Source organism: Anas acuta, chromosome 1, assembly GCF_963932015.1.
Source record: "Anas acuta chromosome 1, bAnaAcu1.1, whole genome shotgun sequence".
Taxonomy (NCBI): Eukaryota; Metazoa; Chordata; class Aves; order Anseriformes; family Anatidae; genus Anas; species Anas acuta.
Window position 1 is genome coordinate 57,506,033 of NC_088979.1, and position 16,584 is coordinate 57,522,616.

At 44.7% G+C, this 16,584-nt stretch overlaps 1 long non-coding RNA gene across 1 annotated transcript in view; it reads left to right on the forward strand.

The window, feature by feature from the left end:
* The first annotated feature begins 3,844 nt into the window (after positions 1–3,844).
* LOC137854576 (uncharacterized) overlaps positions 3,845–16,584 on the forward strand; it is a 93,746-nt gene continuing 81,006 nt past the window's right edge. The window contains exon 1 of the long non-coding RNA XR_011095256.1: positions 3,845–4,007. This is a non-coding gene — a long non-coding RNA (uncharacterized lncRNA). The remainder of the gene's footprint in view (positions 4,008–16,584) is intronic.

Below are 16,584 nucleotides of genomic sequence, written 5' to 3' on the forward strand. Positions count from 1 at the left end.
GTATTAACTTATTAAAGTATTCTTTTATGTGGATTCATATAAACAGTAGTGGAAAACAGAAGAAATGTTCCTAAGTAGTACAGGAAGAATTAATAAACCTGGGTGGGAATGACAATGGTGTTTTAATTACAATGCTTGAGTTCAGGATCAAGAGTATACCATGGTATACTCTTGTGAGGAACATATTTTGCGAGGAAATGCAGTAACATCCTCTAAGTATTCATAAGTTTTCAGCAATAAATAGATAATTTTTTCATTTTTTTTTTCCTCTATATATGAGCAGGTTCCTCAGAGCAGGCTGCCCAGGTAGGCGTCCAGACAGGCCTTGAATATCTCCAGAGAAGGAGACTCCACAACCTCCCTAGGCAGCCTGTTCCAGTGCTCTGTCACCCTCACTGTGAAGAAGTTCTTTCGCATGTAAGTGAAGAATTTCCTGTGCTCTATCTTGTGATCATTACTCCTTGTCCTATCCCCACCAACCACTGAGAAGAGGTTGGCTACATCCTTCTGTCCCCCACACCTCAGATATTTATATACACTCAGGAAATCCCCTCTCAGTCTTCTTTTCTCCAGGCTGAACAGACCCAGGTCTCTCAGCCTTTCTTCATGTAGAAGATGCTTCAGGCTCTGTATCATCTTTGTGGCCCTCCGCTGGACTCTTTCCAGGAGATCCCTGTCTTTCTTGTACCGGGGAGGCCAGAACTGGACACAGTACTCCAGGTGAGGCCTGACCAGGGCAGAGTAGAGGGGGAGGATCACCTCCCTTGACCTGCTGGCCATGCTCCTTTTAATGCACACCAGGATCCCATTGGCCCTCTTGGCCATGAGAGCACAGTGCTGGCTTGTGGTCAACCTGTCATCCACCAGGATCCCCAGGTTCTTCTCCTCAGAGCTCCTCTCCAGCAGGTCATCCCCCAGCCTGTACTGATACTTCGGGTTGTTCCTTCCCAGGTACAGGACTCTACACTTGCTCTTATTAAACCTCATTTGGTTTCTTCCTACCCATCTCTCCAGCTGGTCCAGGTCTCCCTGAATGGCAGCACAGCCTTCTGGCTTGTCAGCCACTCCTCCCAGCTTTGTGTCATCGGCGTACTTGCTGAGGGCAGACACTATTCCCTCATCAAGGTCATTGATGAAGATGTTGAACAAGACCGGACCCAGAACCGACCCCTGGGGAACACTGCTAGTCACAGGCCTCCAGCCAGACTCTGCTCTGCCGATCACCACCCTCTGAGCTCGGCCAGTCAGCCAGTTCTCAACCCACCTTGCCATCCACTCCTCTATCCCACACTTTCTCAGCTTTGCTATCAGGATGTCATGGGAGACAGTATTGAAAGCCTTGCTAAAGTCAAGGTAGATGACATCCACCGCTCTCCCCCCATCTACCCAGCTGGTGATGCCATCATAGAAGGCAATGAGATTGGACTTCCCCTTGGTGAATCCATGCTGACTACTCCTCATAACCTTCTTCTCTTCCAATTGCTTGGAGATGGCATCTAGAACAAGCTGCTCCAATACCTTTCCAGGGACAGAGGTGAGACTAACTGGCCTGTAATATCCCGTATCCTCCTTCCTGCCCTTCCTGAAGTCCGGAGTGACATTGGCTATCCTCCAGTCTTCAGGCACCTCACCCATTCTCCAGGACCTTTCAAAGATGATAGAGAGCGGTTCGGCGATCACATCTGCCTGCTCCCTTAGCACACATGGATGCATCCCACCGGTCCCATGGATTTGTGTGCATTGAGCTCACTCAGATGCTCCTGAACCACTCCCTCATCAACCAGGGGGGAGCCCTCCATTTCCCAGACCCTTTGTCCTATTGCCAGAGGCGAGGAGTCCTGGGGGAGTGTCCTTGAAGCAAAGACTGAAGCAAAGAAAGCATTCAGTATCTCTGCCTTCTCAGCCTCTCCTCAGGACACCCCCTTCATTCAGCAAGGGACCCACATTATCCAGGGACCTACATTATCCCTAGTCTTCCTCTTGCTGCTTACATACTTGAAAAAACAGTTCTTGTTATCCTCTATCTCTTTTGCCAGCCTCATCTCTAAGTGGGCTTTAGCCTTCCTCATCGCATCCCTGCAGGCCCTGACAACACATCTATACTCCTCCCAAGAGGACAGGCCCTTTTACCACATTTCATAGACCATCCTCTTCTTTTTGATCTTATTGATGAGCTCTTTGCTCATCCATGCAGGTTTCCTTCCCCCCTTCCCTGATTTCCTATTCCTCGGGATGCACCGATCCTGAGCATGGAAGAAGTGTTGCTTAAATGTAGTCCAGCTCTCACAAGCACCCTTGCCTTCTAGCAACCTATCCCACGAGATACTCCCAAGCAGGTCCTGGAAGAGGTTGAAGTTGGCTCTTCGGAAGTCCAGGGTAGCAATCCTGCTTTTAGCCTTACTTCATTTGCCTAGTTCCATCTAGAACTCCACCATCTCATGGTCACTGCATCCCAAGCTGGCCCCAATCTTCACATCCCTAACAAGGCCATCCCTGTTGGTAAGAACGAGGTCCAGGAGCACCCCATGCCTCGTTGGCTCCTCCACCACCTGCATCAGAAAATTGTCCTCAACGCATTGTAGGCACCGTTTGGATCGCTCATGCCTGGACGAGTTGCTTACCCAGCAGATGTATGGGTAATTGAAGTCCCCCATGAGGACCAGCGCTCGTGGGGCTACTAGCAGTTGCTTGTAGAAGGCCTCGTCGACTTCCTCCTTCTGATCTGGAGACCTGTAGCAGAGCCTCACCACTGTGTCTCCCATACCAGTCCACCCCTTAATTCTTATCCACAAGCTCTCCACTTGTCCTTCACTCTCCCCCAGCTGGAGCTGGGTACACTCTAATTGCTTCCTCACATAAATGGCAACCCCACCCCATCGCTTCTAATCTGGAGACCTGTAGCAGACCTGTAGCAGAGTCTCACACCATCGCTTCCCCAGCCTGTCTTTCCTAAAGCGGACATAGCCCTCCATGACTGTGTTCCAGTCATGCAAGCTGTCCCACCATGTCTCAGTGATTGCAATGAGATCGTGGCCCCATGACCGAACCCAGATCTCGAGCTCATCCTGTTTATTTCCCATGCTCCTTGCATTGATGTACCGGCACTTTAGGGAAGTAGCAGGTGCAGTTACCCCTGGGGGGATGCAAGAAGAAGATACTGGCCAGGGGACCAAGAAGGCTACCTTCTCTGAGGAGCCCTCAGACAATCCTATGGGAGAGCTCAGAAATTTTTCCCTGTCTTCAACAGTGACAGCAGTGACAACTTCCCCCAGCCCTTCTCTGTCACCATTAGCTCCCCTCCCTTCCCCCATCAAACCTAGTTTAAAGCCCTGGTAATCAGCCCAGAGAGATTGCTCCCCAACACACTTGTGCCTCACTTGCTCAGTTGGTATCTGTCCGTAGCCCATATACCCGGCCTCTCAAAGGACGGCCCAAGATCAAAATACCCAAATCCCTGGTCCAGACACCACCCCCTCAGCCAGTCATTTACCTGTCCTGTTCTGCTCCTTCTATCTGCATCCCAGTCACCCAGTGGGAGGACAGAGGAGAACACTACCTGAACCCCTGATCCCCTCAACAACCTCCCCAGGGATGCAAATTCCTTTTGTGTATTCTTCATTTTTCTAATAGCAGCTTCCCAGGATCCAACCTGAATGACTACGAGAGGATAGTAGTCCTCCAGTTTAACGAGTCATGGCAGAGCCTTCCTAACATCTCTGACATGTGCCCCAGGAAGACAGCACACTTCTCTGGCTAGGTTATTTGAGCAGCAGATAGGAGCCTCAGTGCCCCTCAGCAAGGAGTCCCCAATCACCAGGACTCTCTGCTCTTTTGTTGTGGTTACAATGTGGTGCTCCATCCAGCCCTGATCCTTATGTTTTGCACTTCCCCCAACCTTGACTCTCTTCTCGGGGTTGCTTCCCTGGTTCGGACTACTGTCCAGACCCTCAGCCTCTTCTGCCACCTCCCTGAGAGCCTCAAATCTATTTCCCAGAGACACTGTGGGGGTAGGTGGCACCATGGGTGTCAGGGGCAGACGTCTCTTTCTGCTCCGAGCCAAGACAAGGGTCCAGCCCCTTGTCTCTTGCAGACAGTCTAGCCCTGTGTTCTGCATGTGTTCAATGGGGGCAGCCTCTACCCCTTGTTGGGACATAGGAGAGGTCTGCTGAGCAACAGCAGAAGCAGGGAGACCCCTCCTATCTTTCGCCCTCAGAGACTCCCTCCGGCTGCTGATTTCTTGCTGCAGCCCAGCCACCTGCTCGAGGAGTCCCTGAAGCAGGGCACACCTCCACCCGTGACAGCGCTCTCTTCCCTCACGGCCCAGATGGGCCTCCAGATTCTGGAGTTTCCACAGTCACATGTCTGGACTGCCACCTCCCCCCTCAGGGGATCCACCTGGGTGCCCATGTGAGCCCAGAGAGGCAGCATCTCCTCCATTTGGGTTGCTGCCTCGGACTGACCGCTGCGACGGGTGCCCACCATGGCGAGGTCTAGGTTCTCCTCCCTGCCCTGCTTGAACTGCCCCATGCAAACCGCCAAGCCGGTCCTGTTAGTGTGTCCTGTTTGCAGCGCTCCTGGGTTGTGGTGCTCCCTAGGGACTACTTTTATAGCGCCAGGGGTGGGTGGGCTGTTGTCACTCCCTGGCTCCGCCCTCAGCACATCAGCGCCTGTGGCGGCACAAGCACAGTTCCTGCCTGCTCAGGGGGCGGGGGTGGGCTCTGGGGCTCCGGCGCTGTTCCGCGTTATTGGGGGGTTTAGGGTTGGCTTCGTTCATCTCCCTGCCAGGAGCCCTCGCTGCAGCTGATCCCTGCATGGTTCCCAATCGAATATAGTGCATTTCATTTATATGGTGTAAACTTTAGTTTGAATTGACTTTTAAAAACAAGCAAGCAAATAAACAAACAAAACCTTCAAGGGAGACAAATACACTTTTGTTACTCAGAGTATTAACTTCATATATCCAAATGGAATTTAATCTAAAATAATTTTAATCAGCTTTCACTATCGTTTTAAAAGCCCAAACATTAGTTGGGAAAATATGTTTTTGACAGTATTTTTTTTAAGCTTATGTATTAATTTCTGAGAGTAAATGTACTTAAGTAAGAAATATATTCAATCTGAGTACTCTTTTTAAGCTTGTTCAGGCAGAACATGTTTGCAATAAGGTTAGAACCCTTCTCCTCAACAGTTAGATTTGCTGTGGTCAAGTTAACATAAACCGAACTTTAAACTAATGATGTGTCTGTATAAAGTAATTTAAATGGCATTATACACTGAGTCTGTTTTTTGAAATTGTTTGTTTGAATTATAACTAATTTCTGTAGCATAGAAACTTGTAAAAACAAATAAACAAATTAAAAAAAATACACATAGAAGAAACAAATTTAAACCTTTTTTTTTCTTTCTTTTTTTTTTTTTGACTCTGATCTAATCACATAGTAGAACAGGTTGAAGTTTCAATAGGGCACACAGAGACCATTTTAGAGGGTGTTTTAAATGCTGTAATTAAATTGTAGGAGAAATATTCTTAAAAAATTAAAATTTTAATGGAAAACAAATCTTGCCATACCTATTTGGCCAACTGCCTTCTTGTTTTACCTCCCATTTTCACAGCTCTGACATGTAGCAGTGCATATTTTAACATAAAATAGCAAGTCTGAAAATCTGACATGCTGTATATTTATTCTTGTGTGAAGTAAAACTTTTTAAAATAGTACAGATGATTATATCTTTTTTTTTCTTTTTTTCCTTCTTTTTTTTTTTTTTCAAAGCAAATTTTTCTTTTAAAGTGTAAGGTTTATTTTCACACTTCTGATTGCCAGAGAATCAGGAAACAGAGAGCTGTACATCAAACATTTAAATCCAGACATTATGCAATCATGGTAACAAGGATTAATAAAGATTAATTTAGCTCCCACTTAAAAGCTTTGGTGTTTCAGAAATACAACTGTCTAGCTTGTAAAAGGAAGACAATAATTTCTTTTCAAAAAGAAATTATCATTTCTTTTTGAAATGAGTCTCTTTGTTGAATAGTAGAGTTGTCCATGTTTTTTTTTTTTTTTTTTTTTTTTTTTTTTTTTTTTGTGCCAAGTTATTCTCTAGATTGATCAAATAAAATCTAGCTGATTAAATAAGACAAAAAATATATATATACTGCAGTAGTTTATTGCTGTTTCTTAGGTGCATGGAACAGATCTTATTAACTGTGGAAATAAATAAATACACTTTTCTTTACTGTTCAAAACTGCAAATGATATTTATTTGTAAGGATTTAATTTTAACATTTCATTCATTTTGAAGAGACAGCTAGTGATGAATATAATGATTGTGTTGTACTAAAACTTATTAAAACAATTCTGGAAAGTGGGATTTCTGTGTAATTCAGTACCTTATTATCTATGACAATGTAACACACATTCAAGGAAAAAAGATATGTTGAAACCTAATCTTGCTCGCAAGTAGATGTACGAACTGCTATCTTTCAGCATCACTACTTTGGATTAAATGCTATTACATAAAAAAGTGAGAAAGAGAAAACCAATGTATAAACAAACAAATGACTACTCCACAAAATAAATGTATAACAATTATAGCAAGAAATTACACCCAGTAGAAGCAAGCCTGAAATACAAAAGAGCTGAAGACAGAACAATCTTGTAAAAGATCAGAAGAAAAAAGATAAGAAAGTCATATTATCCACATCAGGAAGAATCAAATTTACATTACTTAAGTCTACATGTTATGAAAAATTAACAGTCTGACACTACAGCTACTTCAGGAAATTGAACTTTCTGCTGTCTTCCAAGAGCAAGGTGATGCATCTTTCTAAGGTACACTTAAGGCTGAAATGTTTATAACGGTGTGGAAAATTGCATTGAACTGCTTTGTCAGAGGATAACTAGCAAGAAAAACGTTAGTATACCCAGATGTAGAAATGAAACTCCGGAGACTTTCTAGTAGCACAGGAATAGAGAGATTCTGAAGATAAAAAGCCAGACCATACATTAGAGCTATGAGAGAACAAGTTAGGGATGTTTGAATATTGGGATGCAAGAATAAAAATTTGATTTTTTTCTTTTTCAGACAGGGCTCCACCTGCATTCCTGGGAAACAACTATTTGGAACGAAGGTTGACATGAAGAGCCTGACACTAAGGCATAGTGTTTCCTCATAGGAAACTTTGATGAAAGTTTTTGAGGATTCTGAGCTATCCATAAACACCTGATTGTGCTAATGCTCTAAATTATACTAGCTGATGAAATGTTGAAATATACATGTAACTGTCCAAAAAACAAGGACTACTAATAAGATTTTTTGCTACAAGTAAAAGAAGAAGAAGTATATTCCAGGTATCATAGGATGAATATAATTTGTAGCTGAAAAATGTGTGATTCCAAAATAACAGATATATCAGGTATATCTGGCACCAGTTAAAATTATTAGTGACATTAAGACCCTGAGTGCCTAAGACCCAGAGTCCTTAGGAAGTATTACACTTATCCTTTTTTCCTGAAATGAGCAATCTAAACCTAATTCCTATTTTTGAATTTAACTTTTATGATATAATCTAAGATCTAAAATGCAGTATAATCTAAGATTATGTGGGCCCTTTGTGGGTCCTTTCTTGTAGAACAAATGCCAGTGATTTCCTGGATTAGATTCCAGATGACACCTATGAAAGTTTCCTGTTTTTCTCCCACGTATCTCACCCTCACCTTCAATATCCTCACAGCAGAGGTGAAGTAGCAGTTAAAAAGTCTGAATTCATTATAATACAGAGGAAATATAATTATGAAATAAACTATATAACATAGCATCTATGATGGTAAAGTTTTGCACTCGATGCATTAAGATACTCCCAACATAAATGTCAGGTAAAATCTAATGTTAAATGGATTACACAGCAAAACAGTTTAGTCTCCTTCCTTTCTTAAAACACAGTAAATTCATAGGATGACGTTCAGATGACACTCTAGCTACAAACACTTAAGCTAGGCTAGTTGCAAGATGTGAGACAGGCTCTGAATTTCCATTGATATTCAGAATACTGTTATATGCCTTAATCAAGTTTACCCTCAACAGATAAGTTGTGTTTATGTATGCACAAGAGCCAGACATAGCCAAGACAAGGTTCTCAGCTTGCTTTTACAATGTGAGCTAAATATATATATATATATATATATATATTTTTTTTTTTTTTTTTTTGGGGGGGGGGGGATATTAATTTTAGGGAAATAGATTTACAGTCTGAGATTTGGCTAGATTCTTGTGAGGAACAGAGATCTGAAACTTCATTTTGCATATAGGTAATGTAATTGCTAATATTAGTGAGTACAGATTTGATGAAGTCAATCAGTAACAACAGGAGGCTTGCATAACTGTGACATCCTAGAGGATATCACATGTTACTTGTGCATTATAATTTTATTCTGTTTCATAGTTTGTCTGCAGTTTTGACTAAGTACCTGAATTTTTGCTAGTTAGGCATTAGATAATCCTATTCCGACTCTAGAGATTTTTTATTTTATTTTTTTCTTTTGCAGTAAATGACAATGTGTGAAGTACAAGACAGAAATATAAAGAAAAAAAAATCTGAATCTGGTATAGTAAATATACTTCAGGATACTGTTTTTTTTCTGTAAACAGACGTATTTCTACCCATGTAATCTGACAACCTCTTTTGTTTAACTAAGTTCAAAGAGTTTGAATATTTAATTTTGTTTTTAATTTATACATTATTATGAAATTATATAAAGTTATAAGTATATATTTATGCATAAATACATATGTATTACAATTACATTCTGCATATTAGAACTACCTGTAGAATCAGAATTATCGAAAAAATATATAGAGAGAGAGAGACGTGTGTACATACATGTAAGTACAGATACATGTAAGTAAATTACTAGGACTGCCTCCATCAAGAAAGACAGGAGGGTGATTGTTGTGGGAGACTCTGTCCTTAGGGGAACAGAGGGCCCTATTTGTCGGCCTGACCCTACCCATAGGGAAGTCTGCTGCCTCCCTGGGGACAGGGTCAGGGATGTTGCCAAGAAAGTCAAGTGCCTGGTACAGCCCACTGACTACTACCCGCTACTGGTCTTTCAGGCTGGTAGCGATGAAGTAGCAAAAAAAAGTCCGGAGGCGATCAAAAGAGACTTTAGGGATTTGGGGCGACAACTTAGAGGTTCAGGCGCGCAGGTTGTGTTTGCCTCTGTCCTTCCGATAGGGGGGATCGAAGCTGAAAGGCGTGCTGTTCGCATAAACTCGTGGCTTCGAGACTGGTGTGACCGGCAGAACTTTGGGTTCTTTGACCACGGGAAGGTCTATGCTACGCCAGGCCTGATGGCACCGAATGGGATGGGCCTCTCTCGGAGAGGGGTAAGGATCTTTGGTCAGGAGTTGGCAGGGCTGATAGATAGGGCTTTAAACTAGAGTCGAAGGGGGAAGGGGCTAAAACCAGGCACGCCGGTGAAGACCTAAGTACGCTAGAATCAGAGGGGCTTTGTGCCAGTGGGGTCCTTCGGTTAGATCCACAAGGTGCTGAGTGTAAGGAGACGCACCTGAAATGCTTCTACACGAACGCACGCAGTATGAGGAATAAAATGGATGAGCTAGAAGTCCTGGCCCAGTCCCGCAACTACGACATCATCGGCATAAGCGAAACCTGGTGGGATGAGTCCTGTGACTGGGGTGTTGCGATAGATGGTTACAGGCTCTTCAGGAGGGACAGGCAGGGTAGGCGAGGTGGTGGGGTGGCGATGTATGTGAAGCAGGGGCTGGACTGTGTGGAACTTCAGGTCGGCGATGGCAAAGTTGAGAGCCTCTGGGTAAGGATCAAAGGACGAACGAATAAAGGGGATCTCGTTGTGGGAGTCTATTACAGACCGCCTGGCCAGGACGATAGCGCCGATAAATTATTCTTTACAGAACTAAGAGAGGCCTCGAGATTAACTCCCCTTGTCCTTATGGGGGACTTCAACTTGCCAGACGTTAACTGGGAGTGCCACACGGCTGACACGAGCAAGTCCAGGAGGTTCATGAAGCACCTAGATGATAACTTCTTGGTGCAGGTGCTAACGGAGCCAACTAGGAAAGGCGCCCTCCTTGACCTGTTGCTGGAAAACAGAGAGGGTCTGGTGGGAGATGTGGTGATTGGTGGCCGCCTCGGTCATAGAGACCATGAAGTGGTTGAGTTCAAAATTTACGGTGACAGAAGGAAAAGTGCCACCAAAACCTCATCCCTAGATATGGGGAAGGCGGACTTCAGGCTGCTCGGGGAACTAGTCAGCAAGGTCCCCTGGGAAGCTGCTCTTGAAGGCCTTGATGTCCACCAGTGCTGGTCACTCTTTAAGCGATGCCTCCTAGAAGCACAAGACCAGGCAATTCCTAAATACCGCAAGTCAGGCAGGCGCGGCAGGAGGCCGGCGTGGCTGACCAGGAACATTCTTATGGAGATTAGGCGGAAACAGAGAGTGTTTCGCTACTGGAAGGAGGGCCAGGTGACATGGAAAGAATACAGGGATGCTGTTCGTGTTTGTAGGAAGAAAATTCGTGTGGCTAAAGCACACCTAGAGTTGAAGCTGGCTGTGTCTGTGAGAGAAAATAAAAAGGGTTTTTTTAGATATGGGAATGGAAAAAGGAGAACTAAAGAATACATAAGGCCGCTCCTTGATAGGGAAGGTCTTCTCACAGACGATGACATAGGCAAAGCAGAGACGCTTAACGCCTTCTTTGTCTCTGTCTTCAATGCCGATGATGGGCTTCGGGACCCAGCGTGCCCTGAGCTGGAGGACCGGGACGGTGGGGATGACAAACTCCCAACCGACCCTGAACGTGTGTGGGATTTGCTACTCCACCTGGATCCCTACAAGTCCATGGGTCCGGATGGGATTCATCCCCGGGTGCTGAAAGAGCTGGCGGACGTCATCGCGGAACCTCTCTCAATTATTTTTCAACGATCCTGGGAGTCTGGAGAGGTCCCGGTAGACTGGAAGCTGGCAAATGTTGTGCCGATTTTCAAGAAGGGTCAGAAAGAAGACCCTAGCAATTACAGGCCTGTCAGTCTCACGTCAGTGCCTGGTAAAATCATGGAGAAGATGGTTCTTGAACGTATTGAGGCGCACCTGGGGGACAAAGCAGTCATTGGTCCCAGCCAGCATGGGTTTGTGAAGGGCAGGTCCTGCCTAACTAACCTGATTTCCTTTTATGATAAGATCACCCGTATGGTGGACCAAGGGAAACCAGCTGATGTGATTTTTTTGGACTTCAGCAAGGCTTTTGACACGGTTTCCCATAGGATCCTACTGGACAAAATGTCCACCATAAAGCTAAATAAAAACATCATACGATGGGTGAGCAATTGGCTAACAGGCAGGGCCCAAAGGGTTATGGTGAATGGCGCTGCGTCAGGCTGGCGGGCGGTCACTAGTGGGGTCCCTCAAGGCTCCATTTTAGGGCCGGTACTTTTCAATATTTTTATAAACGATCTGGATGTAGGAATAGAAGGTATTTTGAGCAAGTTTGCCGATGACACCAAACTTGGAGGAGTTGTGGACTCGAATGAGGGTGGAAAGGCCTTGCAGAGGGATCTGGATAGGTTGGAGAGCTGGGTGATCGCCAACCGCATGAAGTTCAATAAGAGCAAGTGCTGGGTCCTGCACCTGGGATGGGGAAACCCTGGCTGCGCGTACAGACTGGGCGATGAGACGCTGGAGAGCAGCCTAGAAGAGAGGGATCTGGGGGTCGTGGTAGACAGCAAGTTGAATATGAGCCAGCAGTGTGCCCTGGCAGCCAGGAAGGCCAACCGTGTCCTGGGGTGCATCAAGCACGGCATCGCTAGTAGGTCGAGGGAGGTGATTGTCCCACTCTACTCTGCGCTGGTGCGGCCTCACCTCGAGTACTGTGTGCAGTTCTGGGCACCACAGTATAAAAAGGACATGAAACTGTTGGAGAGTGTCCAGAGGAGGGCTACGAAGATGGTGAAAGGCCTGGAGGGGAAGACGTACGAGGAACGGCTGAGGGCACTGGGCCTGTTCAGCCTGGAGAAGAGGAGGCTGAGGGGAGACCTCATCGCAGTCTACAACTTCCTCGTAAGGGGGTGTCGAGAGGCAGGAGACCTTTTCTCCCTTAACATCAGCGACAGGACCCACGGGAACGGGGTTAAGCTGAGGCAGGGGAAGTTTAGGCTTGACATCAGGAGGAAGTTCTTCACAGAGAGAGTGGTTACACACTGGAACAGGCTCCCCAGGGAAGTGGTCACTGCACCGAGCCTGACTGAATTTAAGAAGAGATTGGACTGTGCGCTTAGTCACATGGTCTGAACTTTTGGGTAGACCTGTGCGGTGTCAAGAGTTGGACTTGATGATCCTTAAGGGTCCCTTCCAACTCAGGATATTCTATGATTCTATGATTCTATGAAATAAAGTATTAAATAAGTAAATAATTGAAATATTAAATTATTTATTTAACTGAAGCTTGTTCTCTTCTCTAGTTGTTAACCTGCTTGGCTGCCATAAATTGGTCTCAAGTAGCACAAGTCTACTATAGTTCCATTGTCCTGTCTGACAGATCATATGAATGCTCTAGAAGGACATGTTAAATGTCACTATATGCATATGGCTAGTCAGATTAAGTGCATTATATCAATGTATTTAGCTAAGACTTTTTTTTTTTTTTTTTTGGTGTCACTTCTGGTCTCATTTTTATTTACTAGAAATCAGCTTTTCAAAACTGGGTGGACTTCTTCATATTTTGTATTTTATTTTCGATGGATAATCTTGTGTTTAACTCCTGAGTCGTAACTGATGTATTTTAGTTCTATCTTAGAGTTTCTGTACAATTTAATTTCTGTGGACTAATGACAGTTCATGCCAGAGTGAATTTTAATTCCTTTCTTCATGTTTTTGATAGTCAGATAGCTGAATTCCTGGCTTATATCTTATATTACTTGTCATTGTCTGTGTCATAAACAATTAAAAACAGTATACACAAAGTTTTGTCTCTTAATAAATGAGTAGCAGATGGCTACTCTGAAGACAGATGCAGATGGCTACTCATTTATTATACTCATACACAGAGTTCTAGAGCCAATGTTTTATCTATCAATACTTGTTTCCCTACTTTTTCACTTTAATGTGATGTTATAAATAGACTATCTTTTTAAAGTCCTTGCCACAATGGAGGATGAACATTTAAATGTTCTTGCTTTCTTTTAAAATTGCAAGCATCTTTTGCAAACATCACCAGGAATCTGGATATTATGACTACATAATTCTAACATTTACTGTACTTCATAGAAAAATGTCTACAAAATTTCCGTGGAGAAAGATTTGAACAAAAAAGCCCCTTTTGTCGCCATTTACATTGTATGACCAAAGGAGAGAACAGATAGGCATTTTCTCTCTCATGAGTTCAAATACATCTTTCTATGATAGAATAGAATTAGAGAACAGAACAGAACAGAATAGAATAGAATTAAATAGAATAGAATAGTTCAGTTGGAAGGGACCTACAACTGAACTTTAGGGTTCAATGGAAGCCCCTAGGGAGCATGAGCAACTAGGAGCATGGTGTACTGAGTGGGCAAATGGGGCATGAAGCATCAGCCAGGGAGTGGCAGGGCAGGTTTTAAGGCAGTTTTCATGGTAGAGCACAAAGGAAGGATACTGAAGCTTTGCCAGCTTGACTAGGGAGCAAAGCTATCTACCTGGCAGAAGGCCACAGCCTCTCTGAGCTCTGAAGACAAACGCAGCTTCCCAGACAGAGATCTAGTAGGAACGTGTCACTACCTAAGTGTCAGCTGCAGGGTGTATCCTACTCTTACGCCAGCACAGTATGGCAGTAGTGACCACACCTGTGGGATGTGTACTCAGGTGGAGGCCTTCCTCCACCTAGTGACAGAGCTCCAGGAAGAAGTGAGTAGGTTGAGGAGAATCAAGGAGATCTCCAGAAATGGAGAAAGACTAATGGAGTTGCTCCTTACCTTCCTTAGGACAGGCCCAGTAGGCAAAAAGGAGACATGATATGGAGGATTCCCTATCCTTTCTCCACCTGCATGAACACAGTGACCTAAATGATAAGCGGCAACAATGACAAGTTCCTGCCTGGCACAGCAGGTTTCTCTCATGACTACTCCAGGTGCCCTTGAATAAAAGTTATGAGGCTTTGCAAGTGGAACTGAACAGAGACAGTGGGACTTGTCGAGAGAGTTTTAAACTAGCTATGACAGAGGAAGGAGATAAAACAGGGCTCACCAGAGTAGTGCCTAGGGGAACAATGCTGAAACTGGGGGGTGAGGCAGATATCTCTTCTGAAGTGCAGCATAGGTAACAAACAGGAGGAGGTGAAAGTGATTGTGTGACAGGCTAACTATGTCCTCGTTGCTATAACTGAAAGATGGGGGGATCGCTCCCATGACTGGAGTACTGTGATGGATGGCTACAAGCTCTTCAGAAGGGATAGACAAGGAAGGAAGGGTGGTGGTGTGGCTCTTTATATTAAAAAACTTTTTTGATGTTGAAGAGCTTACAGTTGGGAATGATAAAATTGAGTGTCTATGGATAAGGGTCAGGGGAAGGCCTGTACGGGTGGCATCTTGGTGGCCTATAATATCTATTATAGACTGCCTAATTGGGATGAAGAAATGGATGAAGCATTCTAAGTTACATGATTGCCAGCACTTGTTCTCATGGGAGACTTTAAATTCCCTAATATGCTCTGGAAGTATAATATTACTCCGAGGAATCAGTTCAGGAGGTTTCTAGAGTGCGTAAAAGATAGCTTCCTTGCACAGCTGGTTCAAGAGCCTACCAGGGCTAGACCTACTCTTCACTAACAGAAAAAGTCTGGTGGGAGATGTGAAAGTTGGGGACTATCTTGGGCAGAGTGACCATGAAATTTTAGAGTTTTCTAGTCTTGGTGATGTCAGAAAGGTAACTAGTAAAATTGCTATCTTGAACTTCTGGAGGGTGGACTTTGACCTATTCAGGCCATTTGTTGCAGGAGTCCTTTGGGAGTCAGTACTGAGGGGCAAATGGGTCCAGGAAGCCTGGACACTCCTCAAGATGGAAATCTTAAAGGCACAGGAGCAAGCTGTTCCTGAGTCCCATAAGGTAAGCGGGAGGGGAAGAAGACTGGTACGGATGAACTGGGAACTTTTGTTGAGACTCCAGGAGAAAAAGAGAGCCTGTTTCCACTGGAAGAAGGGACAGGCTACTTGGGGCAGCTACAAGAAAGTTGCTAAGATATGCAGAGAGGAAGTTAGAAAGGCAAAAGCCCAGCTTTAACTCAGATTGGTCACTGCAGTAGCAGAGAACAAGAAATCCTTTGACAAATATATAAAGAGCAAGAGAGGAACCAAGGAAAATTTCCATCATTTACTTGATGCAGCAGGAAATGAGGATAAGGATAAGGCTGAGGTTCTCAATGTCTTCTTTATATCTGTCTTTAATAGTTGGATCAGTTATCCTCAGGGTACGTTATGCCCTGACCTGGATGTCCCCTGTGATTCAGTTAGAAAATCACTCCCTGCAATCCAGGAAGAGACAGTTAGAGACCTTCTCCTCCATTTGGAATGTCACAAGTCTATAGGACCAGACGAGCTCCACCTTAGGGTGCTGAGGGAGCTGGAGGAGGTGATTTCCAAGACACTTTCCACCATCTATCAACGTTTCTGGTTATCTGGAGAGGTCTCAGAGGATTGGAGACTTGACAATGTGACTCCTATCTACAAGAAGGGCCGTGAGGATGACCCAGGGAACTACAGGCCTGTCATCCTGACCTTAGTTCCAGGGAAAGTTATGGAGCAAATCATCTTGGGTGAGATCACATGGCAAGTGTGTGACACCCAGGGGATCAGGCCCAGCCAGCATGGGTTCATGAAAGACAGCTCTTGCTTGTCCAACCTCATATCCTTCTATGACCATGTAACTAGACTGGTAGATGAAGGAACAGCTGTTGATGTAGTCTACTTGGACTTCAGCAAAGCCTTTGACATGGTCTCCTACAGTATTCTCTTGGGGAAAGTGACTGCCCATGGCCTGGACAAAAATACTCTTCTCTGGGTCAAGAACTGCTTGGAAGGCCATGCCCAGTGGGTTGTGGTTAATGGAGTTAAGTCCACCTGGCATCCCGCTACAGGTGGTGTCCCCCAGGGGTCGGTACTGGGACCTATCTTGTTCAATATTTTTATTGATGGCCTAGATGAAGGGATTGAGTGTACCCTTAGTAAATTTGCAGACAACACCAATTTGGGAAGTAGTGTCGACCTGTCTGAGGGTAGGGTGGCACTTCAGAGGGATCTAGATAGACTGCATTGCTGGGCTGAGGTAAATAGGATGAAGTTTAACTCCAGGTTCTGGGTCCTGAACTTTGGCCACAATAACACCATGCAATGCTATAGACTTGGGACAGAGTGGCTAGAAAACAGTGAAGAAGAAAGGGGCCTGGGAGTGTTGATCGATGCTCATCTGAACATGAGCAGGCAGTGTGTCCAAGTGGCCAAGAAGGCCAATGGCATCCTGGCTTGTATCAGGAATAGTGTAGCCATCAGGGAGGTGATCACTTTCCTGTACTCAGCTC